Raw genomic sequence first — 26596 nt, 5'->3', positions numbered from 1 at the left:
GAATACAACACACCGATGGGTCTTGACTATCCAATTTGCCAGTCTGTGTCTTTTAACTGGGGCATTTAGCCCATTTACATTTCAGGTTAATATTGTTATGTGTGAAGTTGATCCCATCATTATGATGCTAGCTGGTTATTTTGCCCACTATTTGATGAGGTTTCATCATAGCGTTGATGGTCTTTACAATTTGGTATGTTTTTGCAGTGGCTGGTACTGGTTTTTCCTTTCCATATTCAGTGCTTCCCTCAGGAGCTCTTGTAAGGCAGGCCTGGTGGTGACAAAATCTCTCAGCATTTGCTTCTCTGTAAAGGATTTTATTTCTCTTTTGCTTATGAAGCTTAGTTTGGGTGGATATTAAATTCGGGGTTGAAAATTCTCTTCTTTAAGAATGCTGAGTATCAGCCCCCACTCTCATTTAGCATGTAGAGTTTCTGCAGAGAGATCCACTGTTAGTCTGATAGTCTTCCCTTTGTGGGTAACCTGACCTTTCTCTCTGGCTGCCCTTAACATTTTTTCCTTCATTTCAACCTTGGTGTATCTGATGATTATGTGTGTTTGGGTTGCTCTTCTCAAGGAGTATCTTGGTGGTGTTCTTGGTATTTCCTGATTTTGGATGTTGGACTTTCTTGCTAGGTTGGGGAACTTCTCCTGGATAATATCCTGCGAATGTTTTCCAACTTGGTTCCATTCTCCCCATCACTTTCAGGTACACCAATCAAACATAGGTTTAGTTTTTTTCACATAGTCTCATATTTCTTGGCTGCTTTGTCCCTTTTTATTCTTTTTTTCTCTAATCTTGTCTTCATGCTTTATTTCATTAAATTGTTCTTCAATCTCTGATATCCATTTTTCCGTTTGATTGATTTGGCTATTGATACTTGTGTATGCTTCACGAAGTTCTCGTGCTGTTTTTCAGCTCTATCAGGTCACTTATGCTCTTCTAGAAACTGATTATTCTAGTTAGCAATTCCTCTAACCTTTTATCAAGGTTCTTAGCTTCCCTGCATTGGGTTAGAACATGCTCCTTTAGCTCGGAGGAGTTTGTTGTAATGCACCTCCTGAAGCCTACTTCTGTGAATTTGTCAAACTCACTCTCTGTCCAGTTTTGTTCCCTTGTGGTGAGGAGTCGTGATCCTTTGGAGAGGAGGCGTTCTGATTTTTGGAATTTTCAGCCTTTCTCTGCTGGCTTTCCTCATCTTCGTGGATTTATCTGCTTTTGGTCTTTGATGTTGGTGACCTTCGGATGGGGTTTCTGGGTGGACATTCTTTTTTGTTGATGTTGCTATTCCTTTCTGTTTGTTAGTTTTCCTTCTAACAGTCAGGCCCCTCTGCTGCAGGTCTGCTAGAGTTTGCTGAAGGTCCACTCCAGACCCTGTTTGCCTGGATATCACCAGCAGAGGCTGCAGAACAGCGAAGATTGCTGCCTGTTCCTTCCTCTGGAAGCTTCGTCCCAGAGGAGCACCTGCCAAATGCCAGCCGAAGCTCTCCTATATGAGATGTCTGTCGACCCCTGCTGGGAGGTGTCTCCCAGGCAGGAGGCATGGGGGTCAGGGACCAACTTGAGGAGGCAGTCTGTCCCTTGCAGAGCTCGAGCACTGTGCTGGGAGATTTGCTGCTCTCTTCAGAGTCAGCAGGCTGGAACATTTAAGTCTGCTGAAACTGTGTCCACAGCCACCCCTTCCCCCAGTTGATCTGTCCCAGGGAGATGGGAGTTTTATCTATAAGTCCCTGACTGAGGCTGCTGCCTTTCTTTCAGAGATTCCCTGCCCAGAAAGGAGGAATCTAGAGAGGCAGTCTGGCTTTGCCGAACTGCGGTGGCCTCTGCCCAGTTCAAAATTCCTGGCGGCTTTGTTTACAGTGTGAGGGGAAAACTGTCTACTCAAGCCTCAGTAATGGTGGATGCCCCTCCCTGCACCAAGTTCGAGCATCCCAGGTTGACTTCAGACTGCTGTGCTGGCAGTGAGAATTTCAAGGCAGTGGATCTTAGCTTGCTGGGCTACATGTGGGTAGGATCCACTAAACTAGACCACTGGGCTACCTGGCTTCAGCCCCCTTTCCAGGGAAGTGAATGGTTTTGTCTCATTGGCATTCCAGGCACCACTGGGGTATGAAAAAACTCCTGCAGCTTGCTCAGTGTCTGCCCAAATGACCACCCAGTTTTGTGCTTGAAACCCACAGCCCTGGTGGTGTAGGCACCCAAGGGAATTTACTGGTTTGTGGCTTGTGAAGACTGTGGGAAAAGCGTAGTATCTAGGCCAAAGTGCACAGTTCCTCATGGCACAGTCCCTCATGGCTTCCCTTGGCTAGGGGAGGTAGTTCCCTGACTCCTTGCACTTCCCTGGTGAGATGACTCCCATCCTGCTTCTCCTCACCCTTTATGGGCTGTACCCACTTTCTAACCAGTCCCAATGGGATGAGCTGGGTACCTCAGTTGGAAATACAGAAATCATCCACCTTCTGCTTTGATCTTGCCGGGAGCTGCAGACTGGAGCTATTCCTATTCAGCTATCTTGCCCGTGACCTTTCCATGCTTTTATATTGGACATTGTGTCTATCATTACAATATCCCTTCCCCTCTTCCCTGATTATGTGGCAACCATTTGGTTTAGATGAGATGAACCTTTTTTCCTCCTCCAACAGTCATAGCAAATTAGTCTAAATGATCAGGTAATCTCATAATACTCTACATAGCCATTAGTTTGAAAGTAGTCTAGGCTGAATCCATTCAACACTTTTCCTAACATGTTCTGAGACAGTGCTGTTTCCTCTGCCTAGAATTGCCATCTTTCAGATGTCCACATGACTTCTACAGTTTCTTCAAGTTTCTCTTTAAATGCACCTTCTCCATGAAGTTTTCCTTTACTCCCCTAACTAAAACATAAACTACATCTTGTGCCCTTCTGTGATCACTGCATATTTATATTTAATGACTTGTTTATTATCTATCTCCCCAAAGAAAAATGCAACTCTGTGACAGCAGAAGTTTCTGAGTATTTTTTTCACTGTTAATTCTCCAATTCTTGAACCAATAACTGTTTGTTGAATGAATGATTTTGTGTAGTTAGAGATTTATTTTTCTACCACATACAACCAAAAATCCTAAGGGCTACAGCTCTGATTTAATGTCCATTCACTATACCATTTATTGTTATTATTTTTTTTAGAAAACTCAGTTAAATATGAAGATCTTATATTTCTGGGTACTTTGGGAAATCTGAGATAAATTATTTGTCCCTTTTAGGGTAACTTGGTCACAAAAAATGAAACATTATTGTAAGAATATATCAAGGAAAGTGGAGCAAAAGGCCAGTAGGAAAACCATGACTCTCTGGAGAAGTCAACGGGTGAGAAAGAAGGCTATGTTTTTTAAACATATACAGAATAGGAAAGCTAGTTCACATAAATATTAAGGGAAGTGTGATAACTCAAGGCTGAGACTGGGTCTTTCCATTTATCATTGATCCAGTACACAGAGAAAGTGTTCAATAGATTGTTGTAGAAATGAAATAGCACTGGAAAAGAGCTTGGAGTTGGAATTACCGCTAACTAGGTGTTAGATGTGTTATTTAGTCTGCTTTTGCTAGGCCTTAGTACCTTCATCTATAAAATAACAGTGTTGGACTTCATAATTAAGTCCTTTCCAACTATAAAATATCCTATAATTTTAACTGCTTATATATGAGTGGAGACATGCACATACTTTCATCTAATGGAAATAAAGATATAGTTCTTAAAAATTTCCTTTGCAAATGTATTTTGGTTAATATAGCTGCCATCAATTTGGCTTATAAAATAGTGTTTTCAATGATCTTTTAGCATGATAGATTAACTTTTATGTTCCTAAAGCCATTTCCTCTGAATGCTGCTGAATTCACACTTCACTAATGGCAAGGATCTGATTAGAACTAATTTCGTAGTGATTCTTTGACATTTTCAAACACAGAAATGTGTGTGCTTTTCTGAATAAAAGTCAGAGCATACCATAAATTGTAAAAGTTACTATTAAAGTTCAGTCTAATATTGGATAGTAGTTATGAAAGTAAAAGTGCCTGAAAGGCTAAACACTTGCGAAATGAGTTTCTTTAAAGTTTTTCCATCCTTCATTTCTTTTAGTTTTATCTCCCATAATTCTGTACACCCAGATCCACTGGACCTGTTTCCAGATTTGTGTCCCTGTCATTACCCACTTTTTCAGTTCCTCAGCTTCACTATTTGATAAAACTTAAAGAAGCTGATGGTGTTTAGCAGCATAGGCTAACAAGTCAGCCTCTCTCACTCAATGAGAGTGAGAAGTCAATGCAGAAACTCAGTCCTGTGGATAGGGTCTGTATAGGAGAGAACAGACTTCTAAGTGACATAAGCACCAGCAGTTTTTCCCTAAGTCCCAAATTAATGAATCTAGTACAAGGAAATTTGGGGGAGAAACACAATATCTTAACATTTGTGACTGGGCCGCTCGATTATATTACTAGGAAATATGACAATTTCAAATCTACTTCAGTGATGGAGTTTTGCTCCTGGAAGAATTCTTCCCTAGGCTGGACTTAATTCAGAAACTAAATGATGGTCCTGTCCTACAGTAAGAATTGATTAGTGGAACAAGCCAGAGAAAGTAAAGGCAGGAGGAAGAAGGGAGCTGAAAATGCCTTTATTTTTATCATAAGGAACCAGTGAGGCAGACGTAAGAAGGAACAATAAGGTTTAGGCGAGAGTATAATTGTTGAGGCTAAGGAAGTTGTTTAATAAAGAGTATAATTAATAATTTGAGTGAATTTCCATTTTATTCATAAGTTAAAATTTTAATTTATGATATGTTAAAAATGGTATAAATTCAAAACCATTTTACAAAATCTATCAGAAAGGGGTCAGATTTCATGCTGATGCACAGTTGTTTTTTAAAATAAAAATTCAACACAAGTTTTCTTTTTCCTTCCCCAAACCGAAATATATCTTCCTTTTCTCTCTCTTTTTTTCTCTTCTTTCCTCCCTTCTTACCTTCCCTTCTCCCTTTCCTTTGAGTCCTGTAGGGCATAGCTAAATTTTACATAGGGGCCATGTTGAATGTGAAAGACAGCGTGTTCAAAACTGTGCTCATATTCAGTGAGTAAGTAGCTCACACTATGAAAGGCCTATAGAGCTGATGGTGTTTGAGGTCTCCCGTCTCATGTTCATTTTGGAGTAGACGTTTAATGACTGGAATAGCACATAAATTATCTGATTACTTTTGTATTTTTTTCTTTTTCTTTTTGGCCAAGTGTGCATAACTGAAATTTCAGAAGTTCAGTGCTATATGATATGACTATCTTATCATGCTGAAGAGAGGCTAAGAATATGGACTAGGAAAAGGCCATTTAAATACCTATTTAGGTGGTTATAAATGACATCTGAATAAAATTTATAAACAATATTGAGGAAATGTGAGCCAAATAACAGAGCTAATTAAGAAGTTTCTGGATCTGTTAAAGAGGCAATTATTGATGGAATTTTTGAAGAGCACTGTTCCTTAAACTTTGGAAAGCCTAATTATCTTGAGCATTTGGGTAAAAATGCAGATTCTGGGCCTCATTCCAGTAATTCTGATTCAGTAAGATCAGAATGGAAACCAGAAAAGAGAACTTTAAATGAACAAAAGGTGTTTTGGATGCCGGTGTCTTCTGGTCTCATTTTGAAGACCCAGGTCCTAGATGGAAAGAGAAGGAAAGACAATTACCGTACATTGGGGTTAGTTTTGACAAGGAAAATGGTGAGTTTTCTCCTGAAGGAGAAGAGAAGATTTTTAAAATGAAATTAAGAAAGAGCTAAACTGAGGTTAGAAAGAAGACAGTGGTCTTAATTTGGAAGATGAAATAGACTGAAAGATGATCTTTCAGGAGTCAGAGAATGGTGAAGAGCAACCAGGGGAAGCTTGAAAAGCATGGATAAGGTTTGAAATAGCTCTCATAGCTGAGTGATTATGACAACGCACTGGGTCTGCTTGAGTCTTCATAATATTATCTGTTAAATGATGAGATTGGAGCATCATAAACTTTGAGGCCCTTCCCAACTATAAACAATTGTTCAATTCTTCCATGGGAGAAGTTTCTATCAGCACATCATCTCTGAGTATAAAGTACCGCTATCCATAACAGTTGTGACGGCAGGTATTTTCCTCCAGGCTCAGGGACAGGTCCTCTGAAGGCAACATATTTCCATCTTAAGGAAAAATGATTTCAACTATAATCTCCATACTGCCTAACCTCCATTTTGACTCTAAGAATTATTTTCCTAAAGAGTGAACAATAAACATTGTTAAACAGCAGCGATTAGCCAGTTTAAAATTAGGTAGTATAAACTTTTGGAAAACTGAGTCTGTAAGATTCTACAATGTTTTCCCATTTTGGCAAGCAAATCAGTCAGTAACTTGAAAGGCGATGATCTACCTCTAAATTATAGATTTTTATTTTTTCTTTCTTCTGCTCTTTTTCACTATAGGCTTGGGATTTTTGTTGTTGTTGTTACTCGTTTTAGTTTTTCCTGTCTCATCTCTTAACTTGACTCTCCTTATTGATGTTAACCATGAATGTTGGGAAAGCAGTTTTACAGCATATATCATATCCTTCTTGGACAGAGATAAAGAGATTCAGACAAATACTTAGACAGTTAGAAATTGCAATCCATTCTACTTTTGACTTAGTTATGGTAGGCGGCAGCTCTCTGATCTCATGCTGATGAACAGATTGAATTATAAATACAAAGCTAATATTTATTGGATGCTTACTGTGATTCAGGCCTCTCTACTATCAAAAGAGAGGGCCCAAAGAGTGCCCTTGTATATAGAAAGTGTGATATTTAATTTTGTTAACTTGACTAGGCTATGGATCCAATGTTTTTGTCAAACACCAATCTGAGATGTTACTATGAAGACATTTCTTCAATGTGATTATCATTTAAATAAGTGGACTAAGTAAAGCAGTTTACCATCCATAATGTGGGTGGGCCTTATCCCATTAGTTGAAGGCCTTAAGAAAAAAGACCAAAGTTTCCCGAAGAAAAAGGAATTGCGCCTCCAGATTGCCTTTGGATGCAAGACTGCAACATCAACTCTTGCTGGAATTTCCAGCTTATCAGCCTGCCCTACCCTGTGAATTTCAGACTTGCTAGCCCCTATAATCGCATGAGCCAATTGCATAAAATCTCTGCTCTGTGTATGTTTATACATGTGTGTGTGTGTATATTTGTATGTATGTGTGTATATATATATGTATATGTGTGTGTGTGTATATATATCTGTGTTTATGATATATAAGTCAGGGTTCTCCAGAAAAACAGAATGAATAGGAAAGCATATATATATATATATATATATATATATATAAAATATCTATATATGTATAATCTATAGAACCCTAATACAGAAGGCAACTGATAAAACATGGGACCTCCTAATGGGTCAGTGGCTTCAATCTATTTGGGATGAAGAACATTGCCAAGACTCAGATGAAAGGCACAAGCTTTTTACCCAGGAAAATGTGTTTGCAGGTACATACATATAAAATTTTGCATACTTATTCATGCAAGGTATCCAAGGATTAATCCTTGTACTGAGTTTAGATATCAAACTGATTTGTTTCTAAGTAAAATGCAATGAGACCTTCTAGGTTGGAGGTCTTATTGATTTTCACTCAGATTGCAGATAGAAGTTAAAGGCCAAAAATGTGGTGCGCAGATAAGAATGTTATTTACAGTCTTCTTCTGGAAGGACCTGAAACCAAAAAACTGCTTCTGTTGATGCACTTTTGAAGGACATTAAAATTACAAAATGCACACATCCTGAGGCAGCATAGGGTATAAAGCCAAAAAGTTAATGGGAAGGGAGGGCTCCCATATGACAGTTGAATTGACACAATAGTTTTACCAAACACACTTAGAAACTCAACTACTGGAATGCGCACGAGAAATAGGTAAAAATAAGAGCAACCCAAATAGGTGCTGATTCTTAATACCAAATTGTCAATGGAAGATTTCATGAATTCCTCCCAGAATCTAGAATATGCCTATTCTTTGTTTCTTGTTACTTTATGGAAAATTATTCCTTTTAAGATGATTTTGTAGATATTTCAAAGAAAATTTTAGAGAGTTGATTTTCAAAGGGCTACTAGCTCAAGTGATGACCTTTGACCCATAAATATGAGCAAAAAGTGGCTGCTAGAAATTAGTACAAAGAGGACTCAGATTCTGTCAAAGTTTAGTAAAAACAAAAAAAAACTATAAAATAGAGCAACACAAAATATGAAGGATATCATTTGTTGAATTTAAAAGATCAGAGATCTTCAGTTAAATATTTTGTAGGTTAACTCATTTTTTGCATATATCAAAAAAATCTTTTCCTGTCATCTCAACATATATATGTACGACTTCTTATTAAGTCATTGTACTTTACTTTAATGCTACACTGTTATCAAAAATATTCAAACCCTCACATACAAAAATTATAAGCTGAGAAATGAAGAATGCTATCATCGCATTGTGTATAGTTTTGCAATGAATTTAATGCTAGGCAAGTTCAGGCATATCTAAAGGTGCAGGCTGAAATTATAGAGTAAGATTTTGTTAAGGATTGGCAAGTCATGTTATAGCAAATTCTGTGTATAACATGGTACGAAGGTTAATTTTATGTGTCAACTTGACTAAGCCACAGGATACTCATATTTTGGCCAAACACTGTTCTGGTGTGTCTGTGGGGGTGTTTTTGGATGGGATTAACATTTAAATTGGTCAAATGAATAAAGCAGATTGCCCTCCCTTTTGAGGGTGGGCCTGGGTTCAATCAGTTGATGGTCTGACTTAAACTGAAACATCAGCTCTTCCTAGGTATCAAATTTGTCCGACTTTGGACTGGAACTACACCATCGGCTGTCCTAGATCTGTAATTTAGTGACTCACCCTGCAGATTTTGGGACCTGTCAGTCTCTATAATTGGGCCAATTCTTTATAATATATCTCTTTCTCTGTCTATGTATATACATTCTATTAGTTCTGTTTCTCTGGGGAATACTGACCAATGCACATAGTATTAAAATAGTTTTAGCACTTATTTTAAATTTTGGATGCTTCTGTGTTTTCTATGATAGTGGTATTGTAGGCTTTACATTCTTGCATACCTTTAATATTTATAAAGATTCCGTTTTTCAAATGTTTAAAATTACTCTTAAAACTAAAATTATTGGTAAAATATGAAAAACATGGAAAGAATCTTGTGATAAGATTGATCTGGTTTAAGATGATATAAGATGTTGTATTATGTTAATAAGGTTATTCAGTTGATGTTATCCACATTAATAAAAACATAAAATAAAATATTTTGCCAGAAATTCTATAAAATCACTAGAAATTTAAAGACAAAATATAGCAAGAAAGATAAAGACAAGTCATTTTTGTCGGGATCATTTTTATGGCAACAAAAGTTACTCAAATCCTAGATATGTTTATGCAGTGAAATTTTGAAAAGAGTTTTACAATCTCTGCCAAGTTACTACATCATGAAACAAAACAAAGTGAGCAGAAAAATAGGCTTTCTAATTCTTTCAGAATAAATGAAACAGCTTAATGTTATCGAAAATTTATGCAAACACAATTTGAATCTGATGCTGAAAATGCACTTATTAAATGACATTCTATTATATTGTAACAATTAAATTAGATTAGCAGGCAGCTACAAAAATACAATTAGTACATTGTCTGAAAATGAAGCTAAGAGAAGAATGTGCATACAAGTTATTTGACAATTAGTTTATAGACTGACATGTGAAATCTTTACAATTCAACTGGACAAGAGAAAAAATAATTTAGAGCTCCCTATTTGCTTATTTTTATATGATATGTGATATAAGGAAACTTGTTACTTTGCAAATCACTTGGCACAAACAGAAAAAGAAATTTGGTTTAAAATTGTGAGGAAATAATTCAATAAAAATCAGCATAAGTTCTCCAAATTTTAAAATATAACAGAAATGAATATTTCATTATGAAGTTTAAGTTTCAGTCTGTTTATCTATGCTTTTTCAAAATGAACACAGCTATAATTATGTGCCATACTCTAAGCTAATTCATGTGTTAAGTGGTATTTGTAAATATTATCTCACTTAATACCCTATGAGGTAGATATAATTAGCATTACTAATTTACATTCAAGTAAACGGTTTAAAGAAGTCAAGGTCAAATAGCAATTAAATGGGAGAGGCAGAGCTCTAGTTGCAGGTCGTTCAGCCTTTAAACCTTATTCCTTTAACAACTATTATATTATAACTTGTAGGAATTCAACTTTGAAATAATAGTTTTCTCTAAATCCTCTTTCATGCTTGTGGATCAGTTAAATTAAAGTGTGTCATGAGATTGCAAAGCATGTCATTCAAAACTATTGCATTTAGAAACTAATTTTCTATGTGAATTCAGACTTTCTTCTAAAGGTAAACCAAATTAAATAAATTAATTAAATGTTGATGTTGAGGCTACTATGATATACATATCAATAATTTAAAAATTTATAGAAACACTATCATTGTTCTCATTTAATTACTTTCTATTAACTATTTTAAATTTAAACTTAGAAAATGTGGTTGTACTAAAGTTAACACTTTCATCTCTTCCTTGAGTTCAACATTTGACTTGAAAAATCACAGATTTTATATAAAATGAACATTTAGTTATGACAAATTCTCTATTGTCTCATATTTATGACAAAAACCAGCATACACCCCAAAATTATCTCACATCCAGGTCTTCAAACTGAATCCTGAATTCTTATCAATGAACTGTGCTGTTTACAGATAAGTTTGTCTCAATACATTAAAAATATTTAAATAATCATAGTTTTAAAACTAATACAAGAAACCAAAGATAATCAGTAGTTTTTTCAAGAAAAAGTTAACTTTAGATATATAATTTTTAGTATGTAATTTTTTATTAGAGATTTATTAAGCTATCAAAAATAAAAGTCTGTTTGGTTTTTATTTATTTTAATTTCCTATATAATTTGACATGTAAAATTTCAGTTTTGCTGCAATTGTAGATAGATAAAACTTTTGAACATTTTGCTTATTTGATAATTATTTTTAAGAAATTACCTTCACCTGCATTGTGTCTCCATTTTACTATAGAATCATATCACTCTCTACCTCAAAAATAGCTTCTTTCCTATAATCTATTCTTTCATAATAATAGTATCTGGGATTTTGTACTTTAGTGTTTAAATAGATTATTTTCTTGTTTTTCAATCAGATAATGCATAAAACATTTCATGAGCCTTTAAATACTGCTTTGTTCTTAACAGCAGGTTATCAAAATAAAAAGTTCTATGATTAGTGGTATATATCAAATTCAAATAACAAAATACATGCAATAATTTCTTTTTTATCTTCCTAATACTACATGGCCAATTTCACGTTCAACCATGTCAGAATTAGCTGTGACCAAAGTATGCAGAGCATCAATTTGTAATGGCTTGTAAATACAGGTCTACATGTTGTGGGATTAATATTTTTCATGCACAGCAAATCAGAACAAACATATTTTCTTCAGTCATGTCAGACCCTGACAATGTCATATTCACATGCCCTTCACAACCAAGACCAAGACATTCACAGTTTGTAAAGAGACTGAGTTGATAAGTGACAGAAACTGACAAGCACCAGCTTCAGATATCGTTTTAGAGATCCTGCATTTATGATTTATGTAAAATTTATAAATCAGTGTATCCAAAATTACATTTTTAGTAATAGAATGATAGTAAGTGCATCTCCTTCAAACAATAAACAAGCCTATTTACCTTTTCCTTACTTAATAATTTCCTAGTTAATAATTTAGGCATTTTGTAATATTTATTATAGTTTAAGCTTATTAATAATGACAAACATAGTAAAGACACCTGATTTGAAGTAGAAAAGAGGGGTACAAAAAGATACCTGGGGGCCAGATAGACTTATTAGCTGGATGACTTTGACAAGTTTCTTAATCCTCTAAGTAGCAATTTTTTAAATCTGAAATCTGAAACATGAGATTATTCAGGACTACCTCACATGTTTTTGTGAGGATTAAATTTTTAATCAGTACAAAATTACTAGTGCAGTCTGGCTGGAAGTAGGTACAGTACTCAGTAAACATTCATTCTCTGCCCTTGTTTTTTTCAGTGTTTTTCTCTCATTAACTATCTAGAATTATGTTACCCAATATGGTAACCACCAACCATGTGAGTGTATCGAGCACTTGAGGTGTGGCTGTTCTGAAATGAGATGTGTTGCAAGTGAAAAATATATACTAGATTTTGAAGACTTACGATAAAAAATGCAAAATATCTAATTTAATATTTATATTGATTACGTTAAAATGGTACTATTTTATACATATTACTGTGCATGAAATACAGTATTAAATAAATTTCATGTTTCTTTCTTCTTAATGTACTGCAAGACAATTTTAAATTACATATGTATTTGTGTCTCACATTGTATCTCTAATAGTGCTTACCTAGAAATGAAAAGATTTTAGAATTCCAAGATTTTAATAAAATTCCCAATTTATATAAAAAGAAAAAGGCTTAACTATGCTTTCATATTTTAGATTCCTTGTAGAAACAAATAATATATTATTACAATCTTATAAAAAGAAAATCAAATCATATCAGCTAACAAACACAGTTACAAGGTGAAAAGGAGTTTTTCTTCATCTACTACAATTTAAAAAATGGGAATAAAGTAGAAAAAAATCGTATTGTTATCCTTGTTCTCCCTGCTTTGAATATAATGGCTGTATAGGGCATCGCTCAAGCCCATATTCTTTACAGCCAAAGAAGTCAAGTGTTCTCCTGAACTACCTAAGATTTATTGAGGTCTTGATCAGTCAGATTCCTTAACCTAGAGAGGGCCATAGCCAATTTCTCAGAAGGCAGAGAGAGTGACAAGAGAAACTGCTAGTACTAGATATTCTGAGCAACTTCTGTATACTATAATAAAGCATGCTTTGTAAAAGGCAAGTCTGCTCATATCTTTTTCCTTCTTAAAATCTTCAATTACTCCTCACAGTTTTTACAAGAAAGCTAGAAGTCTGGTTTCTTGAGCAGAAGTTTCCCTTGTTAACATACACAATTGTTTTTTCTCCTTGTCCCTATAAAGGTGTGGAGCATTACAGGGGTAGGAGTCCTCTCTGCCTCATGCCTGCTTTAGGCCATGCAGTCCAGCCTTACCTGGCCTAGCCACACTTCTGGTGTAATAAGAGCATGTGAAAAATGTTTGCTTTGCTATTATTCTGCTTGTAAGTTTTCTTTTCCCCCAAAAAAACACCCGTGTTCTTTATACCTGTCCTCTTAGCATGTATGTTCAAGTGAAGAGACAAACAGATAATAAATAAGAGAGACATCTTAAATATATAGAATTAGATAGTGATAACTACTAAGGAAAAACAAGTATTGAAGAGGAATAAGGAGTGCTCATTATAGAAGTTTGGGTTTTAGATGGGATGGTGCTATGGTCTGTATATTTGTGTCCCCCCACCAAATTCATATGTGGGAACCCAATCGCCAAGGTGACACTATAAGCAGGTGACACTTTTGGTAAGTGATTAGATCATAAGCCCACAGCTGTCACGAGCAGATTAGTGTTCTTATAAAAGAGGCTCCAGAGAGCTGCTTGCTCCTTTCACCATATGAGGACACAGCAAGAAGGTGCCATCTATAAACCAGAAAGCAGACCCTCACTAGACACAGAGCCTACAGGCCATTGATCTTGGACTCCTCAGCCTCCAGTACTATGAGAAATGAATTTTTTTGTTTATAAGATACAACATATCGTACTGACCAAAAGCAAAAAACAAAATGAAGAAGTAGAATAGAAAATAATATCATTTGCTGCAGCAAAAATAGGAATTATTTCAAACTCATACACCCACATTCAGCTATGTGTTTACTGGAAAATGATATATAGTGTGTTTCTTAATGTGGGTCACGTACAGAGAGTTCGAAAAATACTATGCTGGCTGATAAGAGGACTTCTCAAATAGCATCTGCTACAGAGAAGTTAAGAAAATGAAGAAGGCCCAAGAAGATGTGATGGGCTCTTATCTCCAGGAAAAATGAAAGCCTAGGGCTAAATGAAGGTAGTAAGGCATCCATTTATCCCATCTGTTGAATTAGAGATTTTTTAAAAACTGCATTTAATGGCTAGAGTTTCTTGTTCTTTTTATTTTGATGTCCATTGTATGCATTTGTGCAAGTGTATAGTTGTGTATATTTATGTGATTTACCATAGTGGCCACCAGTAAAAGCCTGAAAAGAAAATATAAAGAGCCCATATACTTATTTTCAAAAGAAGTGAGGAAAATAAGAATAGAAGCCAGGCATGGAGGTACATTCCTATAGTCCCTTCTGCTGGGGAGGTAGATGTGGAAGAATTGCTTGAGCACAGGAGTTAGAGGTTGCAGTGAGCTATTATCACACTGCTGCACTCCAGGCTGGGCAATAGAGCAAGATCCGATTTCTTGAAAAAAAAAAGAAAAAAGAAAAAAGAAAATTGAGAACAGAACCCCAAGAGATGGAATGAGAGTGGAGAAGGCTAAGTCTTTGGGAGCTGCTGCGAAGTGAGAAGATAATGGAGAATGAGCTAGCAGAGACCTGTGGAAAGAATTAAGAACTGAGCTTTATGAAGGCCCATGTTAGATTTTCAAACCTGGTCCACATAGGCATTTTCTAAGACTCAATCTTGGTTTTTTGATAAATCTCCCTACACTACCTTCCTCATTAAATGTGTCTCTTTTGATTCTGCAATTATTATTTTAATGTAGATGATTCTTAATAAATCTCTACCCATAAACATAGTTTTCCTGAGTTCCAGTGTAGCATCTTCAAATGCCTGCTAAGCAGTTCTTTGAATATTTCTTTCATTGTATTTTCTGAGAACCTAAACTGCATTCAGGACTATCCATATACGTCTGGAGAGCTGGCAGTTCAGGCCTATTACGGATAACTGTGCATGAGAAAATGAAACATCTTTTAGTCTCTCCTAAAGGTATAAGTAGGGAAAAATCAAACTCTTTAAAGTCGATTAAAAAAAATAAGAAGATAAATACCTCTACAGTCCAGGTAGTGGGCCACCATGAACCTACACCAAAAGAGCAACCAAGGCTAGAAGGAGCTATCCTCCTCCAAGCTCAGAGCAGGAGGGAAGTGAAGGGGAATCTTAAGGAGATTTCCTAAACAAAGAAAGGAAAGCTTTTTTTTCCTTGAATTCAATGGTATGTGTTTGTGTTTGGACATTCCTGTGTTTTCTTGTTTTAAATTTTATTTTCTTTAGAGACAGTGTCTTACTCTGTCACCCCAGCTGGAGTGCAGTGGTACAACCGTAGCTCACTGCTGCCTCTACCTCCTAGGCTCAAGTGATCCTCCTGCCTCAGCCTCCCAAGTAGCTGGGACTACAGGCACATGCTACCACACCTACCTTTTTTTTTTCCTTGTAGACACAGGGTCTCATTATGTTTCCCAGGCTGGTCTTGAATTCCTGGGCTCAAGCAATCCTTCTGCCTTGACCTCCCAAAGTGTTGGGGTTATAGGTGTGAGCTACTGTGCCCAGGTCCCTGTGTTTTCTTGGAAGAAGTACTTAACTATTTCTACGTTGTTTCTTCTCTGTTGTGCCTACAAACTGTCGTTCTTTGGAGAAACATGAACTACTTTTAGATTAACATTACTTCAAACATTTTGAAATCTCCATCAATTTCCTAGTTTTGTCTTTCCCATTTGGATCTCTTGATGCCCTTCAATTCTAAGGAAGTTACACTTTATATTATTATTTTCATTTCCCATTGAGCAGAGCTAAGAATTACATCAAACTCTGAAACGCAGAATCAAAGCTCCAACCCTGATTTTCTTCATAGCCAAACAAGATGTGTAAGCCAGTGATTTACATGCCTGCCCTCAGTGGCAAATTGAGTTGGTTTTACCTTAGACCTGATTGGAGATCTACGCCTGCCTTGACAGGATTAGAAGGAAGTTTTAGCAAGGCCATCAGAAAGGCCTTGAGCCAAAGTCACTTGTCAGAGGAGTCCCTCATCTCTGAGGAACAGGCTTACCTCAGTATCCCTGCCAGCTCAGCCATTGATTGGGAGCAGCCCTTGGGAACTGTGACCTCAGCACAAGCACACAGATAATTTTAGCATCACAACTGGAACTTTTGGTAAATTATACTCCTCTAGGCCGGAGTACAGAGGTGTGGATTGTAGCTTACTGCCACCTGGAACTCTTGTGTTCAGGTGATCTACTTCAGCCTCCCAAGTAGCTGGGATTATAGGTAGGCACCACTGTACCCTGAAATGTAAATTATGATCAGTTCAATTCCATGCTTCTGTGTTCTTGTGAAAAAATTGGGAGGGAGGGAAGGAGGGGGGAGAGAGAGAGACAGAGAGAGAGACATATTTATCATCAAAATATTAATTTTGATATAAAGTTTAATGAATGTCTCTATCCTGATTGTTCTTAATTTAGCAAGAAGAAAAAATCATATTCTCTATGGAAATAACCTCACATTTGTTTTTCTATATTAAAAGTTAAATTTGTGATTTTTTCTATGTTTATATAATTTTCTCAATAATGCAGATTTTCGTTATAGTTATAAAATAGAACTGGATTTGGCCCATTATCCAATCGAGTGGAATTAGGAAGTTCCAAATGGTGTAGAAACATTATTTATGTGATAGAATGAGATTAACAAACTATATAGAATTCCATATTGTTTAGCAGTGTCAGGGAGACTAAGAGAAACATAGACATACTGAAGGGGACTTAGATATATCAACTATTATTTCCATTATACAGATAGGAAGTCAAGGCTCAGAAAATTTGGATATTGAGTCATCCATGAGAGTAGGACAGCCTTCAAATTACCGCAGAAACTTTTTTCCCAGAAGTCAGCTTTTATCCTTAAAGATGTTTCTTAATTCCAAGCCATTTGTGCATTTGTTTTTGTCCTCCCACAGTTCCCACAAATTTAGTCTTCTTATTTATTTTTCTGTATATATCAGTACATATGCTTCTACCAGGGTTCCTCTTCCCCATTGGAAGATAGTCCTAGAGTCAGTACTGTGGTTAAGAGAATGTCACTTGTGTAAGTTACATAAAATTTCTAAATATTTTTCTGAACTTGGAGCATCAAATGAGCTCATGTATTGGTAAGAATATTAAACTATGTAAAGCAATTAATACCCACAAAGGCTATTTTGGGGGATTATGGAGAGTACAGACTCTATCTGAACCAAGTTGCTTGCATAGAAAAATGCTGAAGAAGATTTCCAACCTAAAAATAGTGAAAAACCAGTGTGTTCAGAAGGCTGAAACTTGGATAGGCTCAGGTAGCCAATAATTGAGTTATGAGAATGAGAAAAATAAGAGGGGGAAATAATTAAATAATCTCCCTGCTGATTAAAGTGGTTGATAGAGAAATGACTAGCCCCGTGTTTTCTTTTTAAATCTATAAGGAATTTGCCCTTCTGTCCCCTTCTCTTTATCTTATCTTCATCTTACTTTGTAAACAATGGCAAGTTGCTGAACACAAAGAAAATGCCAACAAAAGCCAACTGGGAAAAAGAGAAAGAATAAAATTTATTTTATTTATTTCTATTACTCTTTAAGTCACATAAACTATAAAGCTCTACATGAGATAGCTGCACTTCTGAACTATTAGTTGTCATTAATTACACTTTTAACAGAATAGTAGCCATTCAGTTATCCTATTGCCAAACAGCACTAATGCCATGCCATTCTGTGGTCCAGAAGTTAAACTAGGGTATTACATAGAAACTGTGGAACTAAGTCAACATCTTTATACAACACCTACTAAACGCACTTAGTATTATGTATACTGCTATTTTCAGGATCATAAAAATGACTTCTTATCTATAGTAATACAATTTTATATGAGACAACATACTCATAGATATGGACAAAAAATAAAATCACAAATACATTAAGCCTACTTAGATTTTTAAAAATCTCACTGTTATACTTTTAAACTAATGTTGTGTGAGAGTTAAAATTCAGCATTAAAGAAAGAACTTGTTGTTTCATCCTTGTGAAGTTCATCAAATGTACTTAATGCATCTGTTATAAGTCCTCTACATCAGGCAGAAATTAGTATTAAGAGTTTTAAATCATGTTCATCCTTTCAAATGGTTTAAAATATGCTTCTGTAGAGTTACTAAGAATAATCAAGTATTTTTATTGTAATAAGTAATTTGAAAAATACCCATTATAAATCATCTAAAAACATTCTTGCTGAAAACACAATTTACCATGAGCTTGAAAATGTACTTTTGCTTTTCATATTCTTAGTTCTATATTTTGATTTAGGTTTTTAATCAGATCTTTTTCATAGATCAAACCCTACCCTAGCTCTGCCCAAGGTTATGCAATTTAACAGAGGACAGCATTTTGTACTCGGCAAGTTTTACAGGGTAGAACGAAAACATGTTTGTAGATTAATGATGTAGTATTCTTTATGATTAAATTTTCAAATGAAGAGTCATAGCATCAAGTAGTGGAAATAACACTGGGGCTGGAGTTAGGACTGAATCTGAGCTCATTTATGGGTGGAATGACCTTGGGAAGCCATCTGCTCTCTGCAAGGCTGTTTTTATCTTCAGTATAAGGGGATGATAAAATCCAACTAATAGTGTCATGGAGAGTCAGCTTTGTAAAAGCCCATAGTTTAGTGTCAGTTTTCTACTTGTTAGTCAATAAATATGTGTTTATTACTTTTATAAGAAAGGAGAGGGTTTTATACTTCAGCAAGATTTATTCAAGGCTTTACTTATTTCATAACTCTTTTTAGCGATTTAGATACATTAATAGGTCTAATTTACTCATGAAATAACAGGGTAAGTTTAGTTTTGGAAGGATTACTGCATTTATTTGACAGAATCATTCCTAATTTTATTGTTTTACTTGGTGAGAGAAAAGGTGTATGGCTACTTTATATATACACAGCCAAGTTTAGTACATAAAGAAAAACCTACAGGTTTATAGAACCTCTAAAATTTTAGTTGCTTTCTGTTTCAGCTGAGGAAAACACACACACCCCAGAAAACATTACCCAGGATTTTTTTTTCTTTCTAGCAAATCTAAGGCAGTTCAGCAACTCTATAACTGTAAATGGTTTCCCTTGAGATTTCTTGGGCAATTGGTAGAAATCATATGGAAAAATATAGCTTGGAAGTGACCTTTAGGTTTCATTTCCTTAGCTGCTGGAAGAGAGATGTATTTGAGAAGCAGTATGTTTAAGCTCCAGGAGATTAGGGTGTGGGTATGAGCTACGACAGTGTTGGTTGTTGTTTGATGAGGTGACTTATTTGTGGAGTGGGGCTGACAACTTTGTTGGAAGCTAGGTGATCTTACCCTGAGGGTCCGAACTATAATGGTAGACCCATGCAAGAAGATAAATGGAAAACCTGGCATGACGGTGTTGAGGTGTTAAAGAGGGAACTCAAAGACCCTGTTCATCTGGAATGACCTTCAGGTTGAAACTAGGTAAAGTGTGCTACATGTTTGTTTGCCTTGAAGTGTTCCTGAGTCATACAGAAAGATAGGTTTTTTTTTTCCTTATTTGAATCAATTCTTTAACATAAATTGTTAACAAAAACATCTAGCCTAGGGTTTAAAAGTGTATTCAACACAGAAATCTTGAAAATATTTAATGCGTCAAATAATTTTCCCTAGCCTGTGAGATATCTTGCACTAAAAATGTCTTTCTGCTGAAGTATTTTCTGAAATATTAGTTTCCACTTTTACTTTTTTCTCCCAGGACATCCATTCCTCTGAACCAAAACAGCTCCCTTATTTTATTTTTCCCTTTTTTATTTTTTCTAATTCTGAAATAACCCATCTTGAAGACATAAACAATGTGCATTGATGGCTAGCCAGACTCTGTCCTGCCACAGTTCTCCTCCTACTCTTCATTTTTTACCCCAAGGAGTAGTAAACATGAATCCTGACCTACCAATGCAGTCCCAGAACCGAGAAAAGATTCACTGCAGCTAAACAGTAGGTAGAAATAAAAACAATGACTCAATTCAATAATATTAAGTGTGTTGGGAAGACAGTCTCCAAGAGAAACGATAAATAACCTACATAATGAAGAATTAGTTAGCAGTGTTATGTAAATATTGTAGCAGCATCAATGAGGAGGTAAGCAGAAGTATTTTAAGACACTATATTATACAATACACTGTGCACTGTTTCCTGGTGATAAGGTTTTTAAAGCATCTTTATAAGCTCTTCTTCTCTGTTGTGACAGGATTATTTTTGCACCTTTGGAAAGCAACTGAAAAAGGAAGCCTGGAAAAAATCCTGCCTAACAAAGCAGCAGTACTCAAATAGCTTTAACTATAAGAAAGAACTGATTCAAGATACAAGAAGAGATTTAAGATATAAGATTAAATATAAGTGTAAATGATATCCTCATTTTTATTGAAATGCTGTGTATTCCTATTATTTCAGTGAAATGTTAAATGGCAAAGGATGCATTTTTTAGATTATTTTTTTCACTGAATTTTAAACAGTCTTTGAAGCAGATATTTCATATAACAACATCCAGAAACAATAACACATATGTGGATAAAGTTGAGGGGTTGGATAATGTATTGTGCAAATTATCAAGAAGAAAACCATCTTAAAGAAATATTTTAGCTTAACGGCATCAATAAATGGGACACCTAGTTCACTTAAAAAAAATTGACAATAAATGCTTTCCTCCTTATACCCCTGAAGGTCTTGGGTTTGGAATGACAAAATATTCAAATATTTTGAAGTTATCTACATTTTAAATATTTCTTCAAGGAGAATTGAATCTTGATTGACAATTGTGCACAAATTGCTGAAATTCAAAAATTCTAAATCTCATGTCAGATATTAGGAAATTTTAACTTTTCATTTACTAAATCGGTAAAAATGTAGACATTAGAAAAAATTGAAGAAAAGAGAATGTCTTAGATAATCAACAAACTGAATAATTAGGTGGAATTACTCAACCCCTGTATTAGTCCATTTTCATGCTGCTGATAAAGACATACCCAAGACTGGGCAATTTACAAAAGAAAGAGGTTTATTGGAATTACAGTTCTACGTGGCTGGGGAGGCCTCACAATCATGGCAGAAGGCAAGGAGGAGCAAGTCACATCTTTCGTGGATGGCAACAGACAAAATGAGAGAGAGAGCTTGTGCAGTAAAACTCCCATGTTTAAAACCATCAGATCTTATGAGACTTATTCACTATCATGAGAACGGCATGGGAAAGACCTGCCACCATGATTCAACTACTTCCCACTAGGTCCCTCCCACAACATGTGGGAATTCAAGGTGAGATTTGGTTGGGGACACAGCCAAACCATGTCATTCCACCCCTGGCCCCTCCAAATCTCATGTCCTCATGTTTCAAAATCAATCATGCCTTCACAGCAGTCTCCCAAAGTCTTAACTCTTTCCAGCAATAACTCAAAAGTCCACAGTCCAAAGTCTCATCTGAGACAAGGCAAGTCCCTTCCACCTATGATTCTGTCCAAATCAAAAGCAAGTTAGTTACTTCCTAGATACAGTGGGAGTACAGGCATTGGGTAAGTACAGCTGTTCCAAATGGGAAAAATTGGCCAAATCAAAGGGGCTACAGGCTCCATGGAAGTTGGAAATCAAGCAGGGCAGTCAAATTTTAAAGCTCCAAAATGACCTCCTTTGACTTCATGTCTCACATCCAGGTCACGCTAATGCAAGAAGTGGGTTCCCATGGGCAGCTCCATCCCTGTGGCTTTGCAGGGTACGGCCTCCCTCCTGGCTGCTTTCACGGGCTGGCATTGAGTGACTGTGGCTTTTCCAGGCACACAGTGCAAGCTGTCAGGGGATCTACCATTCTGGGGTCTGGAGGACAGTGGCCCTCTTCTCACAACTCCACTAGGCAGTGCCCCAGTAGGGACTCTATGGGGTGGCTTCAACCCCACATTTCCCTTCCACACTGCCCTAGCAGAGGTTCTCCATAAGAGTCCCTCCCCTGCAGCAAACTTCTGCCTGGACATCCAGGCATTTCCATACATCCTCTGAAATCTAGGCAGAGGTTCCCAAACCTCAATTCTTGGCATCTGTGCACCCATAGGCTCAACACCATGTGGAAGCTGCCGAGGCTTTGGCTTGCACCCTCTGAAGCCACAGCCTGAGCTGTACCTTGGCTCTTTTTAGTCACAGCTGGAGTGGCTGGGAAGCAAGGCACCAAGTCACTAGACTGCACACAGCATGGGGACCCTGGGCCTGGCCCATGAAACCACTTTTTTCTCCTAGGCCTCTGGGCCTCTGATTGGAGAGGCTGCCCTGAAGACCTCTGACATGCCCTGGAGACCTCTGACATGCCCTGGAGACGTTTTCTCCATTGTCTTCAGGATTAACATTAGGCTCTCCATTACTTCTGCAAATTTCTGCAGCTGGCTTAAATTTGTCCTCAGAAAATGGGGTTTTCTTTCCTATCACATTGTCAGGTTGCAAATTTTCCAAACTTTCATGTTCTGCTTCCCTTATAAAACTGAATGCCTTTAACAGCACCCAAGTCACCTCTTGAATGCTTTCCTACTCAGAAATTTCTTCTGCCAGATACCCTAAATCATCTCTCTCAAGTTCAAAATTCCACAAATCTCGAGGGTGGGGGCAAAATTGCTGCCAGTCCTTTTGCTATAACATAACAAGGGTCACCTTTGCTCCAGTTTCCAGCAAGCTCCTTATCTCCATCTGAGAGGACCTCAGCCTGGACCTTATTGTTCATATCACTATCAGCATTTTTGTCAAAGCCATTCAACAAGTCTCTAGGAAGTTCCAAACTTTCTGACATTTTCCTATCTTCTTCTGAGCCCTCCACACTGTTCCAACCTCTACATGTTATCCAGTTCCAAAGTCGCTTCCACACTTCCAGGTATCTTTTAGCAATGCCCCATTCTACTGATACCAATTTACTGTATTAATCCATTCTCACACTGCTGATAAAGACATACCCAAGACTGGGCAATTTACAAAATAAAGAGATTTATTGGACTTATAGTTCCACATGGCTGGGGAGGCCTGACAATCATGGAGGAAGGCAAGGAGGAGCAAGTCAAATCTTACATGGATGGCAGCAAGCAAAGAGAGAGAGAGTTTATGCAGTAAAATTCCCATTTTTAAAACCATCAGATCTCGTGAGACTTATTCACTATCACAAGAACAGCATGGGAAAGACCTGCCCCCATGATTCAACTACTTCCCACTAGGTCCCTCCCACAACATGTGGGAATTCAAGGTGAGATTTGGGTGGGGACACAACCAAACCTTATCAACCCCTTTATACAGCCAACTCTTCATTCTCTAGCTATGTTTATGTAGTTTGTAGATGCTCTACAAAGACTGTTTCATGGAAGGATGGCTTCCTCCTTCTGGTCTTCCTATTGCCATTAGTTATTGCATACTCAAAAAAGGCAAACATATTTTAATATTATATTTTTAGCAAGAGGCCACTAGAGAAGAAATATATCTAGGACTAAAACCCAGAGGCCCACATGTGCTGAATGAAAGTAGATAAAAACAGATATAAGGAAGATATTTAGGTTGAAATTAGGTTAAAAGGGAATAAGTCAAAATATAGAAATGCAGATACAGGCTAGAATCTAGGAGTTGCATCCTGGTTACCAAAGACAGTGAACAGGGGACAGATGAGCACAGAATTCATTTAGCAATGGCAATCAGGTGTCCAGAAATGAATTAAACTTCTGAAGGTCTAAGAAAGATCAAGGGCTTACATTAAATAGATACATAAATTCTCCCATATTGGAAAAATCTTGCTTCAGACATTATTTATAATCCCAAACCCAAGAAGTATTGAATTCAACTCAGCTTATGAATGGCCAAGATATGTCAAGTCAGTCTCTTGGTATGTGCCACTTAGTTGTTTGCAGTTGGTATTACTTCTTATTTCATTGTGACTTACAACATTGTAAGACTCTCTTCACAGTGAGGAGGAGTATTAGCTTTCCAAAATCTCATGTCTCCATACATCACCAACATATTTACCAAACCAAATTAAGTGTAAACAGGTCAAAAGTTAATGTATTACAGGAAAAACAGGATCGAGGTAGAGGGACTGGTGAGTATTTGTGAGCTGGACTAGAGGTGGCATAGTTGGAACCTGAGATACTGCAGAGCCAGCTGACTTGACTGACACTTTGACTGAGGTAGGAAACTGGAACTGAGGACAAGATCTACACGTTTGCTTTCCTGGGTCAGGAACTAGGATTTGGGAGACATTTATAAACAGTACTGCTTTTCAAATCTCTAGGAAATAATTGAATTTAGGGTGAATTCTACCTTACAACTTCTCTTGTGATGTGGAGTGGGACCTAATTTAAAAGAGCAGACACAATCAGAAGAAGCCTATTGCAATCAGTATTTCTATGGAATGAAAGACTCCAGGAAACAACAGTTCTAAAATGGCTACTCTAAGAATGTCGAAGGTTTTGTTAAAACCTAAATATTTACCACAGTGTTGAATTTTGAATTGTCAACACAAGATTAAAAATATTGATTAATTTGAGCAAACTCCCACACCTCTGAGACATCCAATTGTGGAGAAAAAGTTTTTAAAAACCAAAATTATTCATGGAATAGATGGTATCTATTTAATATTTCACTTCAGGTTTCATCTCAGATTTCAGCACTTTTTTTTTTACAGGAAGAATATTTTAAACACAATTTACTGTTAATCTTCTGAAAACTAACCCATGATCACTTGTCATATAAACCAGTCAGTCAAAGCTCTAGAGACTGATTATAGCCTCAAAATGAAAAATTCTTAAAAAAAATAAACAGGTCAGTACATAATGAACCTTATCTGACAGGGGAATATGGCTAATCATAAAGAACAATGTCAGTCACATTTAGTTTTCAAGAAAATATTTCCTGAAGTATTCAGTATTATTAGCTAATGTACTCTACCTCTTCATTGTCAAATTTCAGATAACTTATTTCTGAATTTCCTAATAAAATATGATTTTTTATGATAAAATATAATTTTATTTTTATTTTATGATAAAATATAATTTTACTCCTGGGAGTTTTGTTTTAAAAACAGAATTTTTTCTATTAAATTAATTCATTAAATTAACAAATTAAATATATTAAGCCATCTCCCCAATTTTTATTTTCACCCCTGTTGTCCATCTCTGCTCTCCCCATTCAGTGGAGTTTTCCTTTCTGTGCTAAAACAGGCTATGATGGCTCCTGAATGATTTTGGCCTAGAGATGGGCACATGATGTGAGCTGGATCAATTAGAAAACTTCATTGAGATTTCATGTAGAGGCTCTGGGAGATAAATGCTCTCTCCTTCCTCTGGTTTGTCTAAGCCAGGATTTGTGACTCCCAAGTCAACTACAGGCCATGCTTATCTCCCACTGCTTGCAAGAATCAAATCATCAAAAGGAAAAAATAACATAAAAACATGCAGATAAACAAAAATGAGAGCAAAATAAGGGAGAGAAGGAGGGAGGGAGAAAGAAAGCAATAAGATGCAGAACTCAGGGAAGAAGGAAGAGGAAGACCTAATTCAGAACCTAGATCCATCCCTATTCTTTCCACTAAACTGTATAGACCACCCTTTTATTTTCTTTAGGCTAGTTTGAGTTGGGATTTTGTCATTTGAAATTGAAAGTGTTCCAACTAAAATACTGTTCAAAGAGATTTCTTCCTGGTATTAAGTGTGCCTGTGTTTCTTCAAGATTCCAAGTTTTTGGCATTAAATTAAAAAGCTCCTAAGTGATCCGGTTGGCTTAACCTTAAGATCTGTGCTTTTCAGGAATTGATTTAAATAAATAAAGGTGTTGACAATATCCCAAATATAACTTCTTTAGGGTCACTATTATGGAATTTTTGGAATTGGAGTAATCTAAAGAATACATTGAACCAATTATCTCCATTAAAAATAACCTGTCTCATAAAATTCATTTGAGGATTTGTTTGTTATGACACTGAACATAGCAAAGAATAAATTAAAAGCCTAATATTTTGGGGATTCTAAATATAATGTTATTTAAAAAACTGTTTATCCTAAAAAATCCAAAACTACTCTGTATGATAGCTTGTATTAGTCTGTTTTCATGCTGCTATAAAGAACTGCTCCAAGACTAGGTAATTTATAAAGGAAAAAGGTTTAATTGACTCATAATTCCACATGGCTGGGGAGACCTTAGGAAACTTACAATCATGGCGGAAAGGGAAGCAAACACGTCCTTCTTCACATGGTGGCAGGAGAGAGAAGTGCAGAGCACAGAGGGGAAAAGACCCTCATAAAACCATCAGATCTCGTGAGAACTCACTGATAATGTTGAGAACAGCATGGGGGAATTCCTGCCATTATCTAATCACCTCCTATGAGGTCCCTCCCCCAGCACATGGGGATTACAATTTGGATTACAATTCAAGTTGAGATTTAGGGTATGGACATAGCCAAATAATATCATAGCTCAATTTAATTTTTAAATTTAAATGTGCTTCTATATTTTTAGCAAATAAAGCTTACATTTTCTGAA

This window comes from Nomascus leucogenys, chromosome 22a (assembly GCF_006542625.1).
Source record: "Nomascus leucogenys isolate Asia chromosome 22a, Asia_NLE_v1, whole genome shotgun sequence".
In the NCBI taxonomy this organism is placed as follows: domain Eukaryota; kingdom Metazoa; phylum Chordata; class Mammalia; order Primates; family Hylobatidae; genus Nomascus; species Nomascus leucogenys.
This window is presented reverse-complemented; position numbering follows the sequence as displayed.